The sequence below is a fragment of the Adiantum capillus-veneris genome, chromosome 1, assembly GCF_014529385.1.
Source record: "Adiantum capillus-veneris isolate H3 chromosome 1, ASM1452938v2, whole genome shotgun sequence".
Classification (NCBI taxonomy): domain Eukaryota; kingdom Viridiplantae; phylum Streptophyta; class Polypodiopsida; order Polypodiales; family Pteridaceae; genus Adiantum; species Adiantum capillus-veneris.
Window position 1 is genome coordinate 182,546,045 of NC_140931.1, and position 14,082 is coordinate 182,560,126.

Below are 14,082 nucleotides of genomic sequence, written 5' to 3' on the forward strand. Positions count from 1 at the left end.
AGGTTCATGTTATAGGTTATAGGTTATGTTAGATTAGGTTAGGTTTAGGTTATAGGTTAGGTGAGATCATAGGTCAGGTTAAAGCTAGTGGCAAATGAATAGTAGAAAAAATGCAAACGGACTTTGAAGATGACTCGTGTACTTCTAAAAATGCAAACGACTTCGGTTAGGTTAGGTTAGGTTTAGGTTATATTATAAGTTAGAGCTAGCGGCAAATAGTAGAAAAAACACAAACGGACTTCAAGAACGACTCTTGTACTTCAAAAACCGCAAATGGACTTCGGTTCGATTTTGCTATAGGTGAAGTTATAGGTTAGGTTTAATTTGGTTATAGGTTAGGTCAGGTGCACACAAACTTCAAAAACACTAATATATAGTCATTGACCTTGTGGTCCTAATCTCTGTGCACCTCTAGACCGAGGTGTGCGAGGATCGGACATGGCTAGAGAATGTGAGATTTTTAGAGCTCAAGCTAGCAGCAAATAGTTGAAAAAGCGCAATCGGACTTCCAAAGTGCACACAGACTTCAAGAACCTTAATATATAGTCATTGACCAATAGAGACAAGATTATTACCCTGTGGTCCTAATCTTCGTGCACCTCTAGACCGAGGTGTGTGGGGATCGGGCCTGGCTAGAGAATGTGAGGTTGTTAGAGCTAGCAACAAATAGTTGAAAAAACACAATCGGACTTCTAAAGTGCACACAGACTTCAAGAACCTTAATATATAGTCATTGACCAATAAAGACAAGATTATTATCCTGTGATCCTAATCTCCGTGCACCTCTAGACCGAGGTGTGCGGGGATCGGGCCTGGCTAGAGAATGTGAGGTTGTCATGTACTGTCATGTACTTATTAGTGTGTAAGCTATAGCAACTAGAGTGTTTTAATTATTTGTTGCATCATTGGTAGATAAAGTATGGATGATAGGATGGCGTATCCTTGTGCGCATTGCAAGCATGAGATCTTTCGAAAATGAAAAATCTTCAATCAACACATACGCAATCACGGTCTCTTTCCAATTGAGCAACTACAAGACCTACGTTAGCGATCTCATGGTCTAGAGACATAAGGTCAAACTTCGCAAGTAGATATTTCTCCAACTTCATCCCAGAGAAGACGATTTTCAAACGAGCAGCACCAATATCTGATGTGACATTTCAAGAAGTAGAGATGGAGCAGATGTTGGACGCGTTCTTTGACATGGATCCCATCATTATTGAAAACATAGAAGATGACAACATTGAATGCAATACTGCGGACCAACCGCAGTCATCCCTTTCATATCGACGGCATGATAGCAACGATAAAGAGGGCAAGATGATGCAAAGTCTTGCACGCATGCCCCTTTATAGTGGTGCAAAAATCTTAGTTCTCTGTACCACGTTGGCAATGCTTAATTTGCAGTCTTTCTACGGTTAGTCTGACGCCTCAGTCACATAGCTTTATCAGGTAAATACATTGTATCCTAAGCATGATAAAGTGCAAATTACAGTTCAATTATAATGTGATCAAGGGGCTAACTTGTTCATGTAACAACAGGTTGCTCAATGAGCAAATCTTGCCAGAAGGGAATCACATACCCCCTACCCGTGCAGCCGCTAAAAAGCTTCTTACTAATTTAGTCTTGGATTATCACAAAATACATGCATGTCCTAATGATTGTATACTTTTTTGCAATAAGTATGCAAATTTGGAACAATGTTCCAATTGTGAATCAAACAGGTACAGGGAGGACACACAAGTAAAATTTATCTTTGTAAAGGTCCTTCAACACTTTCCTATCATTCCAAGAATAAAGAGCATGTTCAGGTGCAAGTCCATAGCCGCTTTGATGATGTGGCACTCAAATACTAGATTGACAGATGATGTGATGCGGGTACCTGCTGACCCTCGTGCATGGAAGCACATAGAGGAAAGTTGGCCTACATTTGAGAACGAGCCTCGATGTATCCGCTTTGGCCTGACAATGGATGGAGTAAACCCATTCGGATTCTGGAGTTCTTCATGGAGCACGTGGCCTATTTGTCTGGTTAATTATAATCTTCCACCATGGCTAGCTATCAAGAAGGGCCATATGTTGTTGTCATTGATCATCCCAGGAAAGTACAAAGCAAAGAACATAGACGTCTATCTGGCACCACTTATAGAAGAGCTCCAAATCTTGTGGACAGGAATAGATGTGGTTTATATGTCCCAACCAATTAGACGATGGAATGTACATGTGCAAGGCATTCTCATGTGGACCATGCACGATTGGCTAGGCTTCGGTGAGTGCTTAGGTAAGTGCCTTTGAAACCCTCACAGACATGTGATTCCTGGCTATGCCAATGCTTTTATATTTTAATTTTGTGATGTTTTAGGCTTGATTTACTCGAGCAATCATGCATGTCCGAAATGCGGTCCTCGACTTGGCTTCCGCCGCTCTGAGCATTTGAGCAAGACAGTTTATGAGGAGCATGGTAGATTTTTGCTTGAAGGACATGAGCTACGTGGACCAAACATATGCAAACATGACATGCATCCATTGAAAGTGAGTGATTGGAAAAATATGTGGCTGGAGGGGGGAGATTGGATGCCACGTAGAATGAAAAGACTTTCTATTTTCCATGAACTCCCGTACTGGAGTGACCTGATGATTAATCATTTGCTCAACCCAATGCACATCTTCAAGAATGTGGGAGAGATCATATGGAAAACCATCAATGGAAAAAGGGAGAGCAAGGCCCAAAGAGATGATCTGCATGCTGTGGGTCAAATGCCAGAGATGTGGCCTCGATTTAAACCAATGGAAAGTTTGCTATACCAAAAGGTCCATGGGTTTTGAGTCGTGCAAAAGAGCAACAAGTGAATAAGACTATATCTTGAATCAAGACTCCCACAGGGTGCATGTGATGTTTGAAAACGGCTTATAAGAGATGACAATCTCAGTGGTCTTAAGTCCCACGATTGGCACAAATTTTTACAATTAATCTTACCAATTGCATGAGAAGAACAATCTTCAAAATCAGTGAGTTGGTACGTTGGATCAGTTCAAAAGAGATAAGAGAAGACATCATCGATGCAGCATGCTTAAATGCTATTGAAGCATTGTGCATGGTGAAAAATTACTTTCAAACAAACATTCTTACCATCCAAATGCATGTACTTGTGCATGTGGTCAATGAAGTTGCAATAGCTGGGGTGGTCCATAGCAGGTGGATATTCTTCTTGGAGAGATTTATGAAGACTTTAAAGGGGTTGGTTCGTCAAAGGGCTCGCCCCGAGGATAGCATGGCCGAAGGATGGCTTGTACAAGAGTCTCTTGTTCTCTTCAGTGAATTTTTGGTCTCATCTGATCCAGAGATGCCCCGAATGTGGACTATTGAGGTCAACGTCAAGGTGACAGGGGATGAGCCGCAGGGACAAGTCATCGTTAGGAAGATGGACATCACAATGCGAAAAAATGTTCTTATATTTTTCCTTCTCAACTCAGATGTCGCCTGCAATTCAAGCGTAACCATGCCACTAGAAACCCTCCTTTTCTAGATCATCTTCAAAAATTGCCTGACTTTCCAATTGGGCAGTGGTTAGATGTGACAATCTTAGAGGCAAAGAGGAATGGAGTGTTGATTACTGAAGAGGAGGAAGAGATGTCAAGGGTTTGCGATTGGCATGTATATTTTCACAACTTCCTTTTCGAGCTCCACATGATCACATTGCTTTAATAACTTTTATTCTGTTTCAATTTTGTGGCTGCAGTATCACAAATATGGAGCTTTGTGGTCACATGGGAAACACTTTAGAGTGCAACGGATTGACAAACAAAGGGTCACTTTCGATAGTGCTGTTAGGGCAAGCTTCATCCAAGAAAGTAAGAGTAGTGCCAGGGATGAGGACACAGAGACCTGAATACTTTGGCTACATCCAAGACATCTTGAAGATTAGCTTTAGAAAGTTTGATATGTTTATCTTTGATGTCAAGTGGTTCAAAGTTATTACCAACGCCCCTAATGCAACTGTGCATAAAGACAAGAGTGGATGATTCAAGTGAACTCTAGGCGGGTGTGGACATATGCGTGGGATACATTCATACTTCCGTAGCATTGTGAACAAGTTGTGTTCACACACGATCCCCTATGGATAGAAAATGATGAGAATGATTGGTCTAAACCCTGTTGGCTCTATGTTGTTCAAGTTGCTCCATGGAGCAACCAAGTGTGTGAAGGATTGGACGTTGAGGTCGAAGAGGTGATTCATGAACAAAGCGCAGGACCGACGGAAACTTTAAGTTTAGATTTTGAGGTGGATGTCAGTAGTGAGCAATTATCTGAACCTAGAGATGAGGTGTCAAATATTGAAGCTGATGCGGAGAGCGACGAAGAAGTAGAGTTCGATGACAAAGATGCAGAAGTATAGATTGAGATAGACATCTTTGGTGCATCAGATCTCATAGAAAATGAGAGATTAACTAATGATTTTTGCTAGGAACTCTTTTGTAAAACTCTTTATGTTGTCTACAACACACTTTAGATTCATTTATTTGTGTTGCAGCTTTGTTTATTTGTTATTTGTATTGATTAAGCGTTTCTTCTGTAAACTAACGTATTTTGTGGGTGTTATTTGTGTATGATTAGCCATGGCTGATGACGAGGAGCCATACTCTCCTAGTTTTAGTTTTCTTGTCACTCCGGCCGGCATGTAGCAGAGACTATTGTGGGTGGACTGTGTAAGACTTATCTAGGTCACTATCCTTTCCATGTATTCTAATGAGGAAGCCAAATCTTGGATGCAAGAAGAGAATTTACAGAGTTTGTATGAGTGATCTACAACTTAAAGAGAGGTTAGAGGGATTGAGAGAGAGCAGCATCCATTGAAAACAACCCAAAGCTTCATGTCCATGATCTCGTCTCTTTTGAAATCCCCTAATTGTAGGATATACGCAGGCTAAGAAGCTTTGGGTTGTTTACGGTGGATGCAAAGTCAAGGTGTCTCTCTCCCCCTTCTCTCTATATCTCTCTCTCCCCCTTCTCTATCTCTCTCTTTCTCTCTCTCTCTCTCTCTCTCTCTCTCCTTCTCTCTCTATATCTCTCTCCCCCCTCTCTTGAAGGCTAGGGTAACGGTCAAGAATCTCTAGGCTATTTTTAGAGTAGATGCACAGAAGGTGCATCTCTCCAAATGCAAAATCATACACTTTCATCTTGAAGGCATGTGGTATAACACAAGATGCTGATATGGGCAAAATAATTCAAGATGGTATTGTTAATCAAGGATTGTTGAAAGAAAATTGGCAAACTTGGAACTCCCTTGGTCAACATGTATGGAAAATGTGGTGCACTTCATAAAGCACAAAAAGTGCTTGAGGAGCTTCCTACTGTGAGGTCCCCACCCCGCCGTATCAACCAGCAGATGTGATGGCGAACCTAGTGGCCACTAGATCTATTGCGGAAGCAAACAAAATGGTTCAGGGTTCGACTAGCGGACAATCTCTCATCACAAGGTGAGTCGATATCGAGCCTACTAGTAGGTAGATCTAGCTCCACCTCGCAGGGGAAGCGTACTTGAACTATCTAGCGATCCTAAGACCCACCTTCCAAGAGGGGAGAAACCCCGAGTGCCTTTTTCCCCATGTTTCAGAGGCACGTACTCTCGAGGATTCGCCGCTCTAGGGGCAATGAGTAATACTAATATCGAGTAAGCACTATGGGGACAGAGAGTTCCCGACCAATCGGGACCACCCATCTCGTAGGCATTGGCAACCCGAGCCAAGCCCCCACTTTCCACCCCCACACTCACACTTCCTTATGTGACCTAATTACTACCACAAAGGTTGTTCAACATAGATATTCCTTGTTTAATTCCGAATCACATTGTTCGTTAAGACAGCCCTTCAGCCAGTATTGCAAACAACACCAAGACAGAATTCTAGTAAAAATTCTACTCAAACTTATTCATAAAAGTTCCAATGTTCTGGAGGTACAACATCCCCCCTCCAGCGAGAGTTCACTCCTCCCGTTGTCGCCTAGCTGCCCATACAACTAGGTATGTCCACCGCATAGAAAGCACGTCATGGACACTCCCACCGCATAGAAAGCAAGACGTGGGTTCCCACCGCATAGAAAGCAAGTCGTGGGTATCCACCGCATAGAAAGCAAGTCGTGGATTCAAGAGCCCTAACGAGGAACTCTACCCCCTGTGATCAGTAGGGGGGTCAGGACTGATTCAACATTGGAAATAAAATGAACATGCCGAGCTAAATTTTCCCTAGCAGACATTCCTTCCTATTGCAAACATCATACCCATCAAACATTACCTTCCTACTTTAGAACTTAATGTACAATGATTTCAATGCCGAGGTTTCCGTCGGATTTCTCCAACATGTTTGGGGATATGAGCATTCCTAACTAGTGTATGCAATGTTAATTTAACAACTTGAATAAAAATATGATCTACCTCTTCCACTTCTTCATCGATGGCCCGTGAGATGGCCGGTATTTGTTCCTCCATAGGAGCTTTTCCCTTTCCGTTGACATTACTCGTTCCTGCCTCGCGATCGTGGGCACCACCGAAGCGCGTCCTCTTAACCGGGGCCATTTCTCACTACTTTAAATGATTAGCTTGGAGAAAGAGCTAAGGTTCGCAAGCATCATAACAGTCCAATGGGTAGATTAGTGACATCAATTAATTTCTCCTATATGAGAGGTCTAGATTTCTTTCATAAAGCAATCATTAAGGATGGCACATAATCCTATGGGAACCGGCTCTAAGATAATTATTCGGCTTACATGATTAAGAATAATTAGGATTTCACTATTGGAATTACCAGAGAATTGAATTACGTATGATTAAACTATTTCCTAGCTAATAGACGATGCAGATTTACCTTGGGCATATGTGTGAGGAAAACCAATTCTTAGAGTCTTAATGACAGATTAATTCCTCTGTAATTACATCTTAATGCATAAGAGAATGAATTCAATTAAGCTTCATTGTTAATGAGTGATTAAAAGAGTGATTCTCTTCAATCTACACAATTACTAGCTTACCGATTAATTACTATGCTACCTAGAGAGAGAAAATTCTGATAATTATGCTCTAATCATTAATCGAGAGTGATGAATGGCTGATAATTCAGCTATGGAATGATGATGACATAATAGAATATGAATAAGGAGAATTTAGAGAGTAGTCATAGAGAATTACGACTAGGAATAAGCATAATAGACGAGGAATTTAGATGGTAGAGAAAAAGATTTACAGATGGCATAAATTAAACTGTCGTTACCGTGATTAAGAGCTGGTAATCTTCTCGATTTTCTGATCTAATCGAGCTTCTTGAGACGAAAATTCGGCAGCACCTCCCTCCTTGCTTCTTCTTCAAAAGGTGTGTGATCCGGCAGCACCTTCCCAGTGTGTGTAAGTGTGTGTGTATGCACTGTGTGTGTGTGAGCATAAGTGTGTGTGTGTGTGTGTGTGTGTGTGCAGGTCTTTAAATAGGCTCCTACATGCTGAAAATCGATCTGGGTTGCTAAATGCATCTGGGAGCTTCTCTAGTTAAGCATGGCAAGTCCAGTTCCGTGCCCACCAAGTGCCAGGTAGGCTTGGTTAACTGGCTTTGAGTCTAAGTTACTGGCTTGGCAGCTTCCCCAGGACTCCCACAAGGCAAGAGGGCGCCCCCTAGCTGCTAAAGCTGGTCTGGAGTGGGCTGGAACCTGTTCCCACACAGCCTCGGGCCCCCGGCACCTCCTCGGACAATTTTTAGAAAATTTGGTTCTAGGCTAAAACGGGTCATACGAGTCGGATTTTGATGCCGAAAATTGCTATACGAAGCTCTAACTAAGACGTACTGGCCCGAGTACTTGCCATATTTAGCAGCTCCGGGGTTCGAAAATGCATTTTTTTGAAATTCGGGGTGCGGGTGCAGTTTTTCGAGACGATCAAAACTGGACGGGTCGGGTGACCAAAAACTTACTATTTTTGGAAATTTTTCACAAAAATATTTTAATTCACATTTTGAAGCTTTATAACATTCTAAACATCATGGCACTAACAGAATCTGGAAAACTGCTAAAAATAGTAACTTATTCCATTATGATCATTTCATGGTACAAGGGTGCTCTTTTTGATCGGGGTCAGAGATCTTACACCTACCTGGGATGTCCTATCTTGGATGCAATGATTGTGGGATATGCCCAACTTGGGCAAGGCCAAGAATCATAGAGGTAGACAGAGACATAGAGGTAGAGAGAGGGAGTGGAAGTGGGAGGAAGGAAGAGAGATAGACACACACACACACACACACACAGGCAGAGAGAGAGAGAGAGAGAGAGAGAGAGAGAGAGAGAGAGAGAGAGAGAGAGAGAGAGAGAGAGAGAGAGAGAGAGAGAGAGAGAGATATTGAAGGAGTGGGAGATAGAGAGAGAGATAGAAATAATAGGGAGAGGTAGAGAGAGATAGAAGGGGTTAGAGAGAGAGAGGGAGAGAAAAAAAAAACTCACTCCAAAAACTCTTTTTGGAGCCGAACTTTTTGTTTCTGGAGCGATCTTTTTGAAGCGACCTTTTTTTAGATTTTCTCAGTTGAGCAATATTTAAAAAAAGCTTACTCCAAAGCTCACTCAAAAAGCTCGCTCAAAACCTCAACTCCACAGATAAGGAGATAGATAGATAAACAGAGAGAGAGAGAGAGAGAGAGAGAGAGAGAGAGAGAGAGAGAGAGAGAGAGAGAGAGAGAGAGAGAGAGAGAGAGAGAAGAAGAAGAAGAAGAAAAAAAAACTCGCTCCAAAAGAAGCAAGCTTTTATTTATTTTTCTCAATTGGGCAACATCTGGAAAAAGCTCCCTCATAAATCTTCCTCCATACCTCAACTCCTTGCTTGGAAATCTGCTAGCCTGCAACCCCCACCCCCCCCAAAAAAAAAAAAAAAAATCCTAAATGGGCACTCAAGGAAAAGAGAATACTTGCCAAAGGAAAAAAGAAGGTCGGTCCGAAAGTACTTAGTTCACTGCGCGATAAGGATGTGGAGATGACTTTTGAAGATGAAGTGTGTGCAGAAGGGGGTGAACAATGCTCCCCTGCTACTACTACATACAATCAAGCATCTGGCTGTTCAAACCCCACACCTACTACTTCCCATTTTAAAGGATGTGGTGTAGCATCAGTTGGTGGTCAATAGGCATATAGAACTTCTACTTTGCATCAAGAATTTGACAAGCAATGGTTGCTTGATCTACATCTCAAGTGGACTAAAGCTTTTGCCGCTCGTAGAATCCCCTTTAATGTAATTTATAATCCTATTTTCAAGGATGCTTTGATGAGCACAACAAAAAAGGGTCTATGGCATCTGATTACAACAAGATGCGTACAAATTTTTCAGATAAAGTCAAAGCTTCATCAAAGAGTATTTTGAAGCGCACATTGCTTGAGTACGTGCCACAATACGGATGTACAATTGCTCTTGATGGATGGAAAATTTGTCAAAAAGACCCTTGATAAATGGGGTGTTGAGTTGCCCTATAGGATTTATTTTCATTGAAGCAATTGATACATCCTTACAAGAAAAAACAAGCAATTTTTTAGAAGGCATCTATGAGCGTGCATTTCAAAAAGCTAGTAGACCAAAAATGTTATTGCCATTGTCATCGACAATGCATCTACAAAGGTGCAAGGTGCGCAATCAAAATCAAGTACCCAAGCTTACCTAGGTTCCATGTGTTGCCCACACATTGAATTTGCTTCTCAAAGACTTTGGAAAAGTGTTGGCAGTGAGCCAGACTATAATAGATGCTAATCATATTGTCAAGATTAGAGAGCATGCTTTTACTTATGCTCTTTTTAGAAGTAAATCACCTGGCAAGAATTTGCAGATCTTCTGTGAGACACAATTTGCAAGTTCTTCAGGAATGTGGAAAAAAATATCAATGTTACATTGCAATTCATGCATTTAGTACGCTTGGTTGACAAAGATGCATTCATATTTAGACGGATTTATTGGTACATGCATGAGGCTATTTGCAAGATGAAAGAGAGTACGTCCTTTGCAGTACGAGAGAAAAATGTGATGGTCTCTTTTGCTGAGAGAAGTTGAGATCAATTACACACCCTTTTACATGGAGCACACTTTGTGCTGGATCCAAAGTTTCAAATGCACAATCAATCTGCTAATAATGAGGTCATCAATATTTTAAAGAAAGTGTGTGGATAGTTATTGCGTGATGCAGATGGTAGGGTAGCTTACTAGTAGAAGCCATCTTACACCCACAATGAAGGAATGTTTGGATATCCATGACATATAGATGAAATCAAGATAATGAGTACACCTGTTTGGTGTAAAGAATATGGTTGGGATAAAGTGGAGCTATAACATGTGGCTATCAAAATCTTGTTAGTGGTTGTCTCTAGTGGAAATTGTGAGTGAATTTGGTCATATTTTGCCTTTGTATACACTAAGAAAAGAAATCAATTAACTCCTAAATGGGTTGCAAGTCTAGTGTATGTCTTTTGCAAGATGCATATTTGTAAGCCCAAATGAATATGAGAACGTTGATTTGGCTTGCCAAAAGCGGAGTTTTTTTCAAAAAATGGGAGGTATCTATAGTTGGGATTGAGGACACTTTATGGTTTCATTGTACTTAGTAAAGCTAGTGAAATCAGTGCCTGACAAAATTGGCAAAGTTATTCTGGTATTGGTACATATCTCAAGCTGTTAATTAGATTACTTTATTCTTTATGGTACTTAGGAATTTGGGCCTGACAAATTGGCAAAACAATATCTGAAAAACTAACCTATGGGTTAAAATAGGACACTCGGATCAAAAGGGGTAATGGCCTTTTGATCAAAATGATATATCTGTTAACTTTCTATTTAAAGGTCTTTTTAAACATTGGGCTATAAAGAAACCATACAATTATTGACAATAAATGAGATAAATAAACATTTTTTCACTAAAAGAACTAAAAGACATGAACATTTTGGATAGTTGTTTTAAGTTAAAAAGGGTTGTAAGTTGGACATGGATAATAATTGATATAGTCCATTGACACCTGTAATACACATCCAAGGCTAACGAATCTGTTGTCTTGTTTAGATGAATTCAGGTGTGGACTCTATCCTTTCTTGAAATTTTTAGCTATTGTCTATCAGATAGTACACTTGCTCTTACCACTTGGGAAGTAATTCTTTAATGGATCACTATCAATGTATACTAGAATGAGGCTTCATTCTCATATGCCATGTACAAAGATAATTCTAAGAGTGAGTTGTTTTTGTACTAATTTTTTCCTTTTTTGTGAAGCCAGCTATCTTTTGAATGTAAAAGTTCATTATGTCTTTTTATATAAGTTAAAATAGCTACACACACGTCTTATACATAAGGTTTTTTCATTTTTTGAATGAAACCACCACGTCTTGTTTTGGAAGATCCTAGTGCCCAAGCCCTTTTCAATGCCAAGTTTGTTAATCTCAATATACAATACCAACTTGATTGTTCAGACACATATATACAAGCCCAAGCTCTCCTTGTAAAAAACCTCCAAAAACTTTTTGACTGCTTTCATGATCTTGTAGATGAACGCTTGGAAGATCTTGTTAAAAAGCTCTCACCCATATCTTTTCTTAGAGTTCAACACGAAGCTTGGGCCAATCAACTTGTGATGTGGAAGAATTCTTCTCTCTTGGAGCTAGACTCTTTTGTTCAAAATTCCATCCTACAAACTTATTTAGCTACTTCCATTGAATCGGCGGCTCACGATGCTAGAAGAGATCCCAAGAAACTCTCTTTGTGGAAGCAATGGCATTACCCAAAGAAGACACTATGAGTGAACTCGTTCATCATGAGGTCACCACTCAAATGAGCACACTCCGCTCCCAAAAGACACCTTCAAACTTTTGTAAAACCCCTTCCATGAAAAACCCTTTTCTTTCAAAAAATCTCCTTTCTCGCAACGCGTTTCTTCCCTTGCTAAACATAAAGCCCCCCCTATTAAATACCCACAAAAACCCTTCAAAAAACCTAAAAACATGTCTCCTTCTCCTTCTCCCTCCACCACTGTGCTTGGAAAAAACCCCACCACCATAGGCCTTCTCCCCTTGCCCATCCCGCACTTGCTCAAATCTCCTAAATACCCACTTACTGCCTCTCCTGTTTCTAACCACCCCTCTCCAAACCGTTTACCTCTTCCCCCGAATTCTCCCCATCCCCCATCCAACCTTCCTAAAAAACCAAGATTCTTAAAAAACCTACAATGGAGGAGAAAGTAGTGGTTGAGCACCCTATTTTGTGGGTCCATTTGCTCTTTTCTAAGCCACCTCTTTTTCCTCTTCTTTGGACCCCTCCTACCTTTTTTTCCAACTTTATCTCCTAATGCACCCCTCTAAACTCTTCCTTTTGGTGCTACAAGAAGAAGATTCAAGTATTGGCTTCCTCTTACTAACCCTTCTCTTTTTAAGGTAATAGTTCTATGAAATCAATCTGTTTATGCACTAGAAAATAAGGTCACTAACCTGGCTTGCCACAACCTCTCTAATTTTTCTCTCTCTCATTGTGGAAATAAAATCCTTGGTTTAGGCTTTAAATACATTCCTCCCCCTTCCCCCCACACTCTCTCCTTCCTCTTACGCTCTTTTTCTAACTTGGAAAGAAGCTACCAACTCAAGCTCTTTTTTAATAATATATCTCCACCCTCAAATCCTTACTCCCTCCCCAGTGCCTCTTGGTACCCTCCTGCTCCTTCTCTAAAACTCAAAAATATTTTCTTCTCCCTCTCTTTGCACCTAAACACCCTTTGGAAAAATTCTTTCTCTTCCAGTCACTTCTCACCCCCTTCCTTTTTAAAGAAATCCCACCTTTCTTTAAAAAATGATCCCTCCATTATCATCAAGCCAGCTGACAAAAATTTAGGACCCGTCATCCTATCTAAGATCTGGTATGTAGAAGAAGCCTACATGCATCTCCTAGATTCCTCCACCTACACCCCCGTGGCCTCAGCTCCCCTCTCCTTCGTCTCCTCTCTTCCCTCCTCCATTCTTATCAATTGCGCTCTTTGTTTGGCGGACGAAGCTGCGGTTTCTAGAGAAGGAGTCACATTTTAGTGGGAAACCTTTGTAAAATTCTTTTGTAAGAGAGCATCTCTAAGCCGAGAACTTGTAAAAGAATTTATGATTATTTTTCTGGGAGCAATTGTATAGTGGAGATCTAGTTAGAAGTTTAGGACTTTTTGGCCGGACAAGCCATTTGTAAAGACCTAAACTGTAAAGGTCAGTTTTGTAAGTTTGAACGTTATCTTCTTTTATCACAAGAGAAGACAACGTACGTTTGAGAGCTCTATCTTGCTCCAATTTGTAATCTTCGCTATTGTGGCTACGGTAATCCGAATTCAGATTCGTTTATTGCATTGTGTTCCTCTTACTTTGCTCTTCCATTCAAGTGTAATCATTCAAGATTCGGTGTAGGTGTTCAACTACGAGTTTGAGACCTTAAATCGCTGTTTTGAGTGCTTATATGCATATTTTATGTTGTTTTGACCCTAGGAGAGGCTTTAGGGACCCTAAAACGAGCCTTTAGGATCACCTGTTCACTGTTTTTGCTGACTTTGGGATGAATGATCGCAATCTTTGTACCTCTCCAGAATGCTGTGACAGTGATAGGATATGCTCTTGATAGTCCCCTGTAGCTTCCCTTCAAGTTTCGTGCGAATCCGATATGATTTGCATAGTAAACGGACGTGATGATTGTAGAGCTGTGTAGAAGGACATAGGCAGATTACTTGGCTTTAGTGCGTTTGATTTGCTTGTAGAGTTAGTAGTTGCATCTCTTCGAGTTCACATCATTAGGATTAGCACCCTAGTGAGTTTTCATGCCTCATCCTGGTCGCTTCCCTTGTATTGATATTTTATGTTGATGTGGGAGAGCTATGCTATGGACGTTCGTCGCGGCGACCCGCAAATATTGGCGCCATTTCCGGGGAATGCACCTTAGGTGATGAGTGACCGAGTGCGCAGTTAGCTTCCTTAAAAGAAGATCAATCCAAAAATCCATTTTACACCTCAGTTAAGCTGCTAGACAGGGGTTTAGAGCTTAGTGGAGTCTAGAGTCAGTGGACCGGCTAG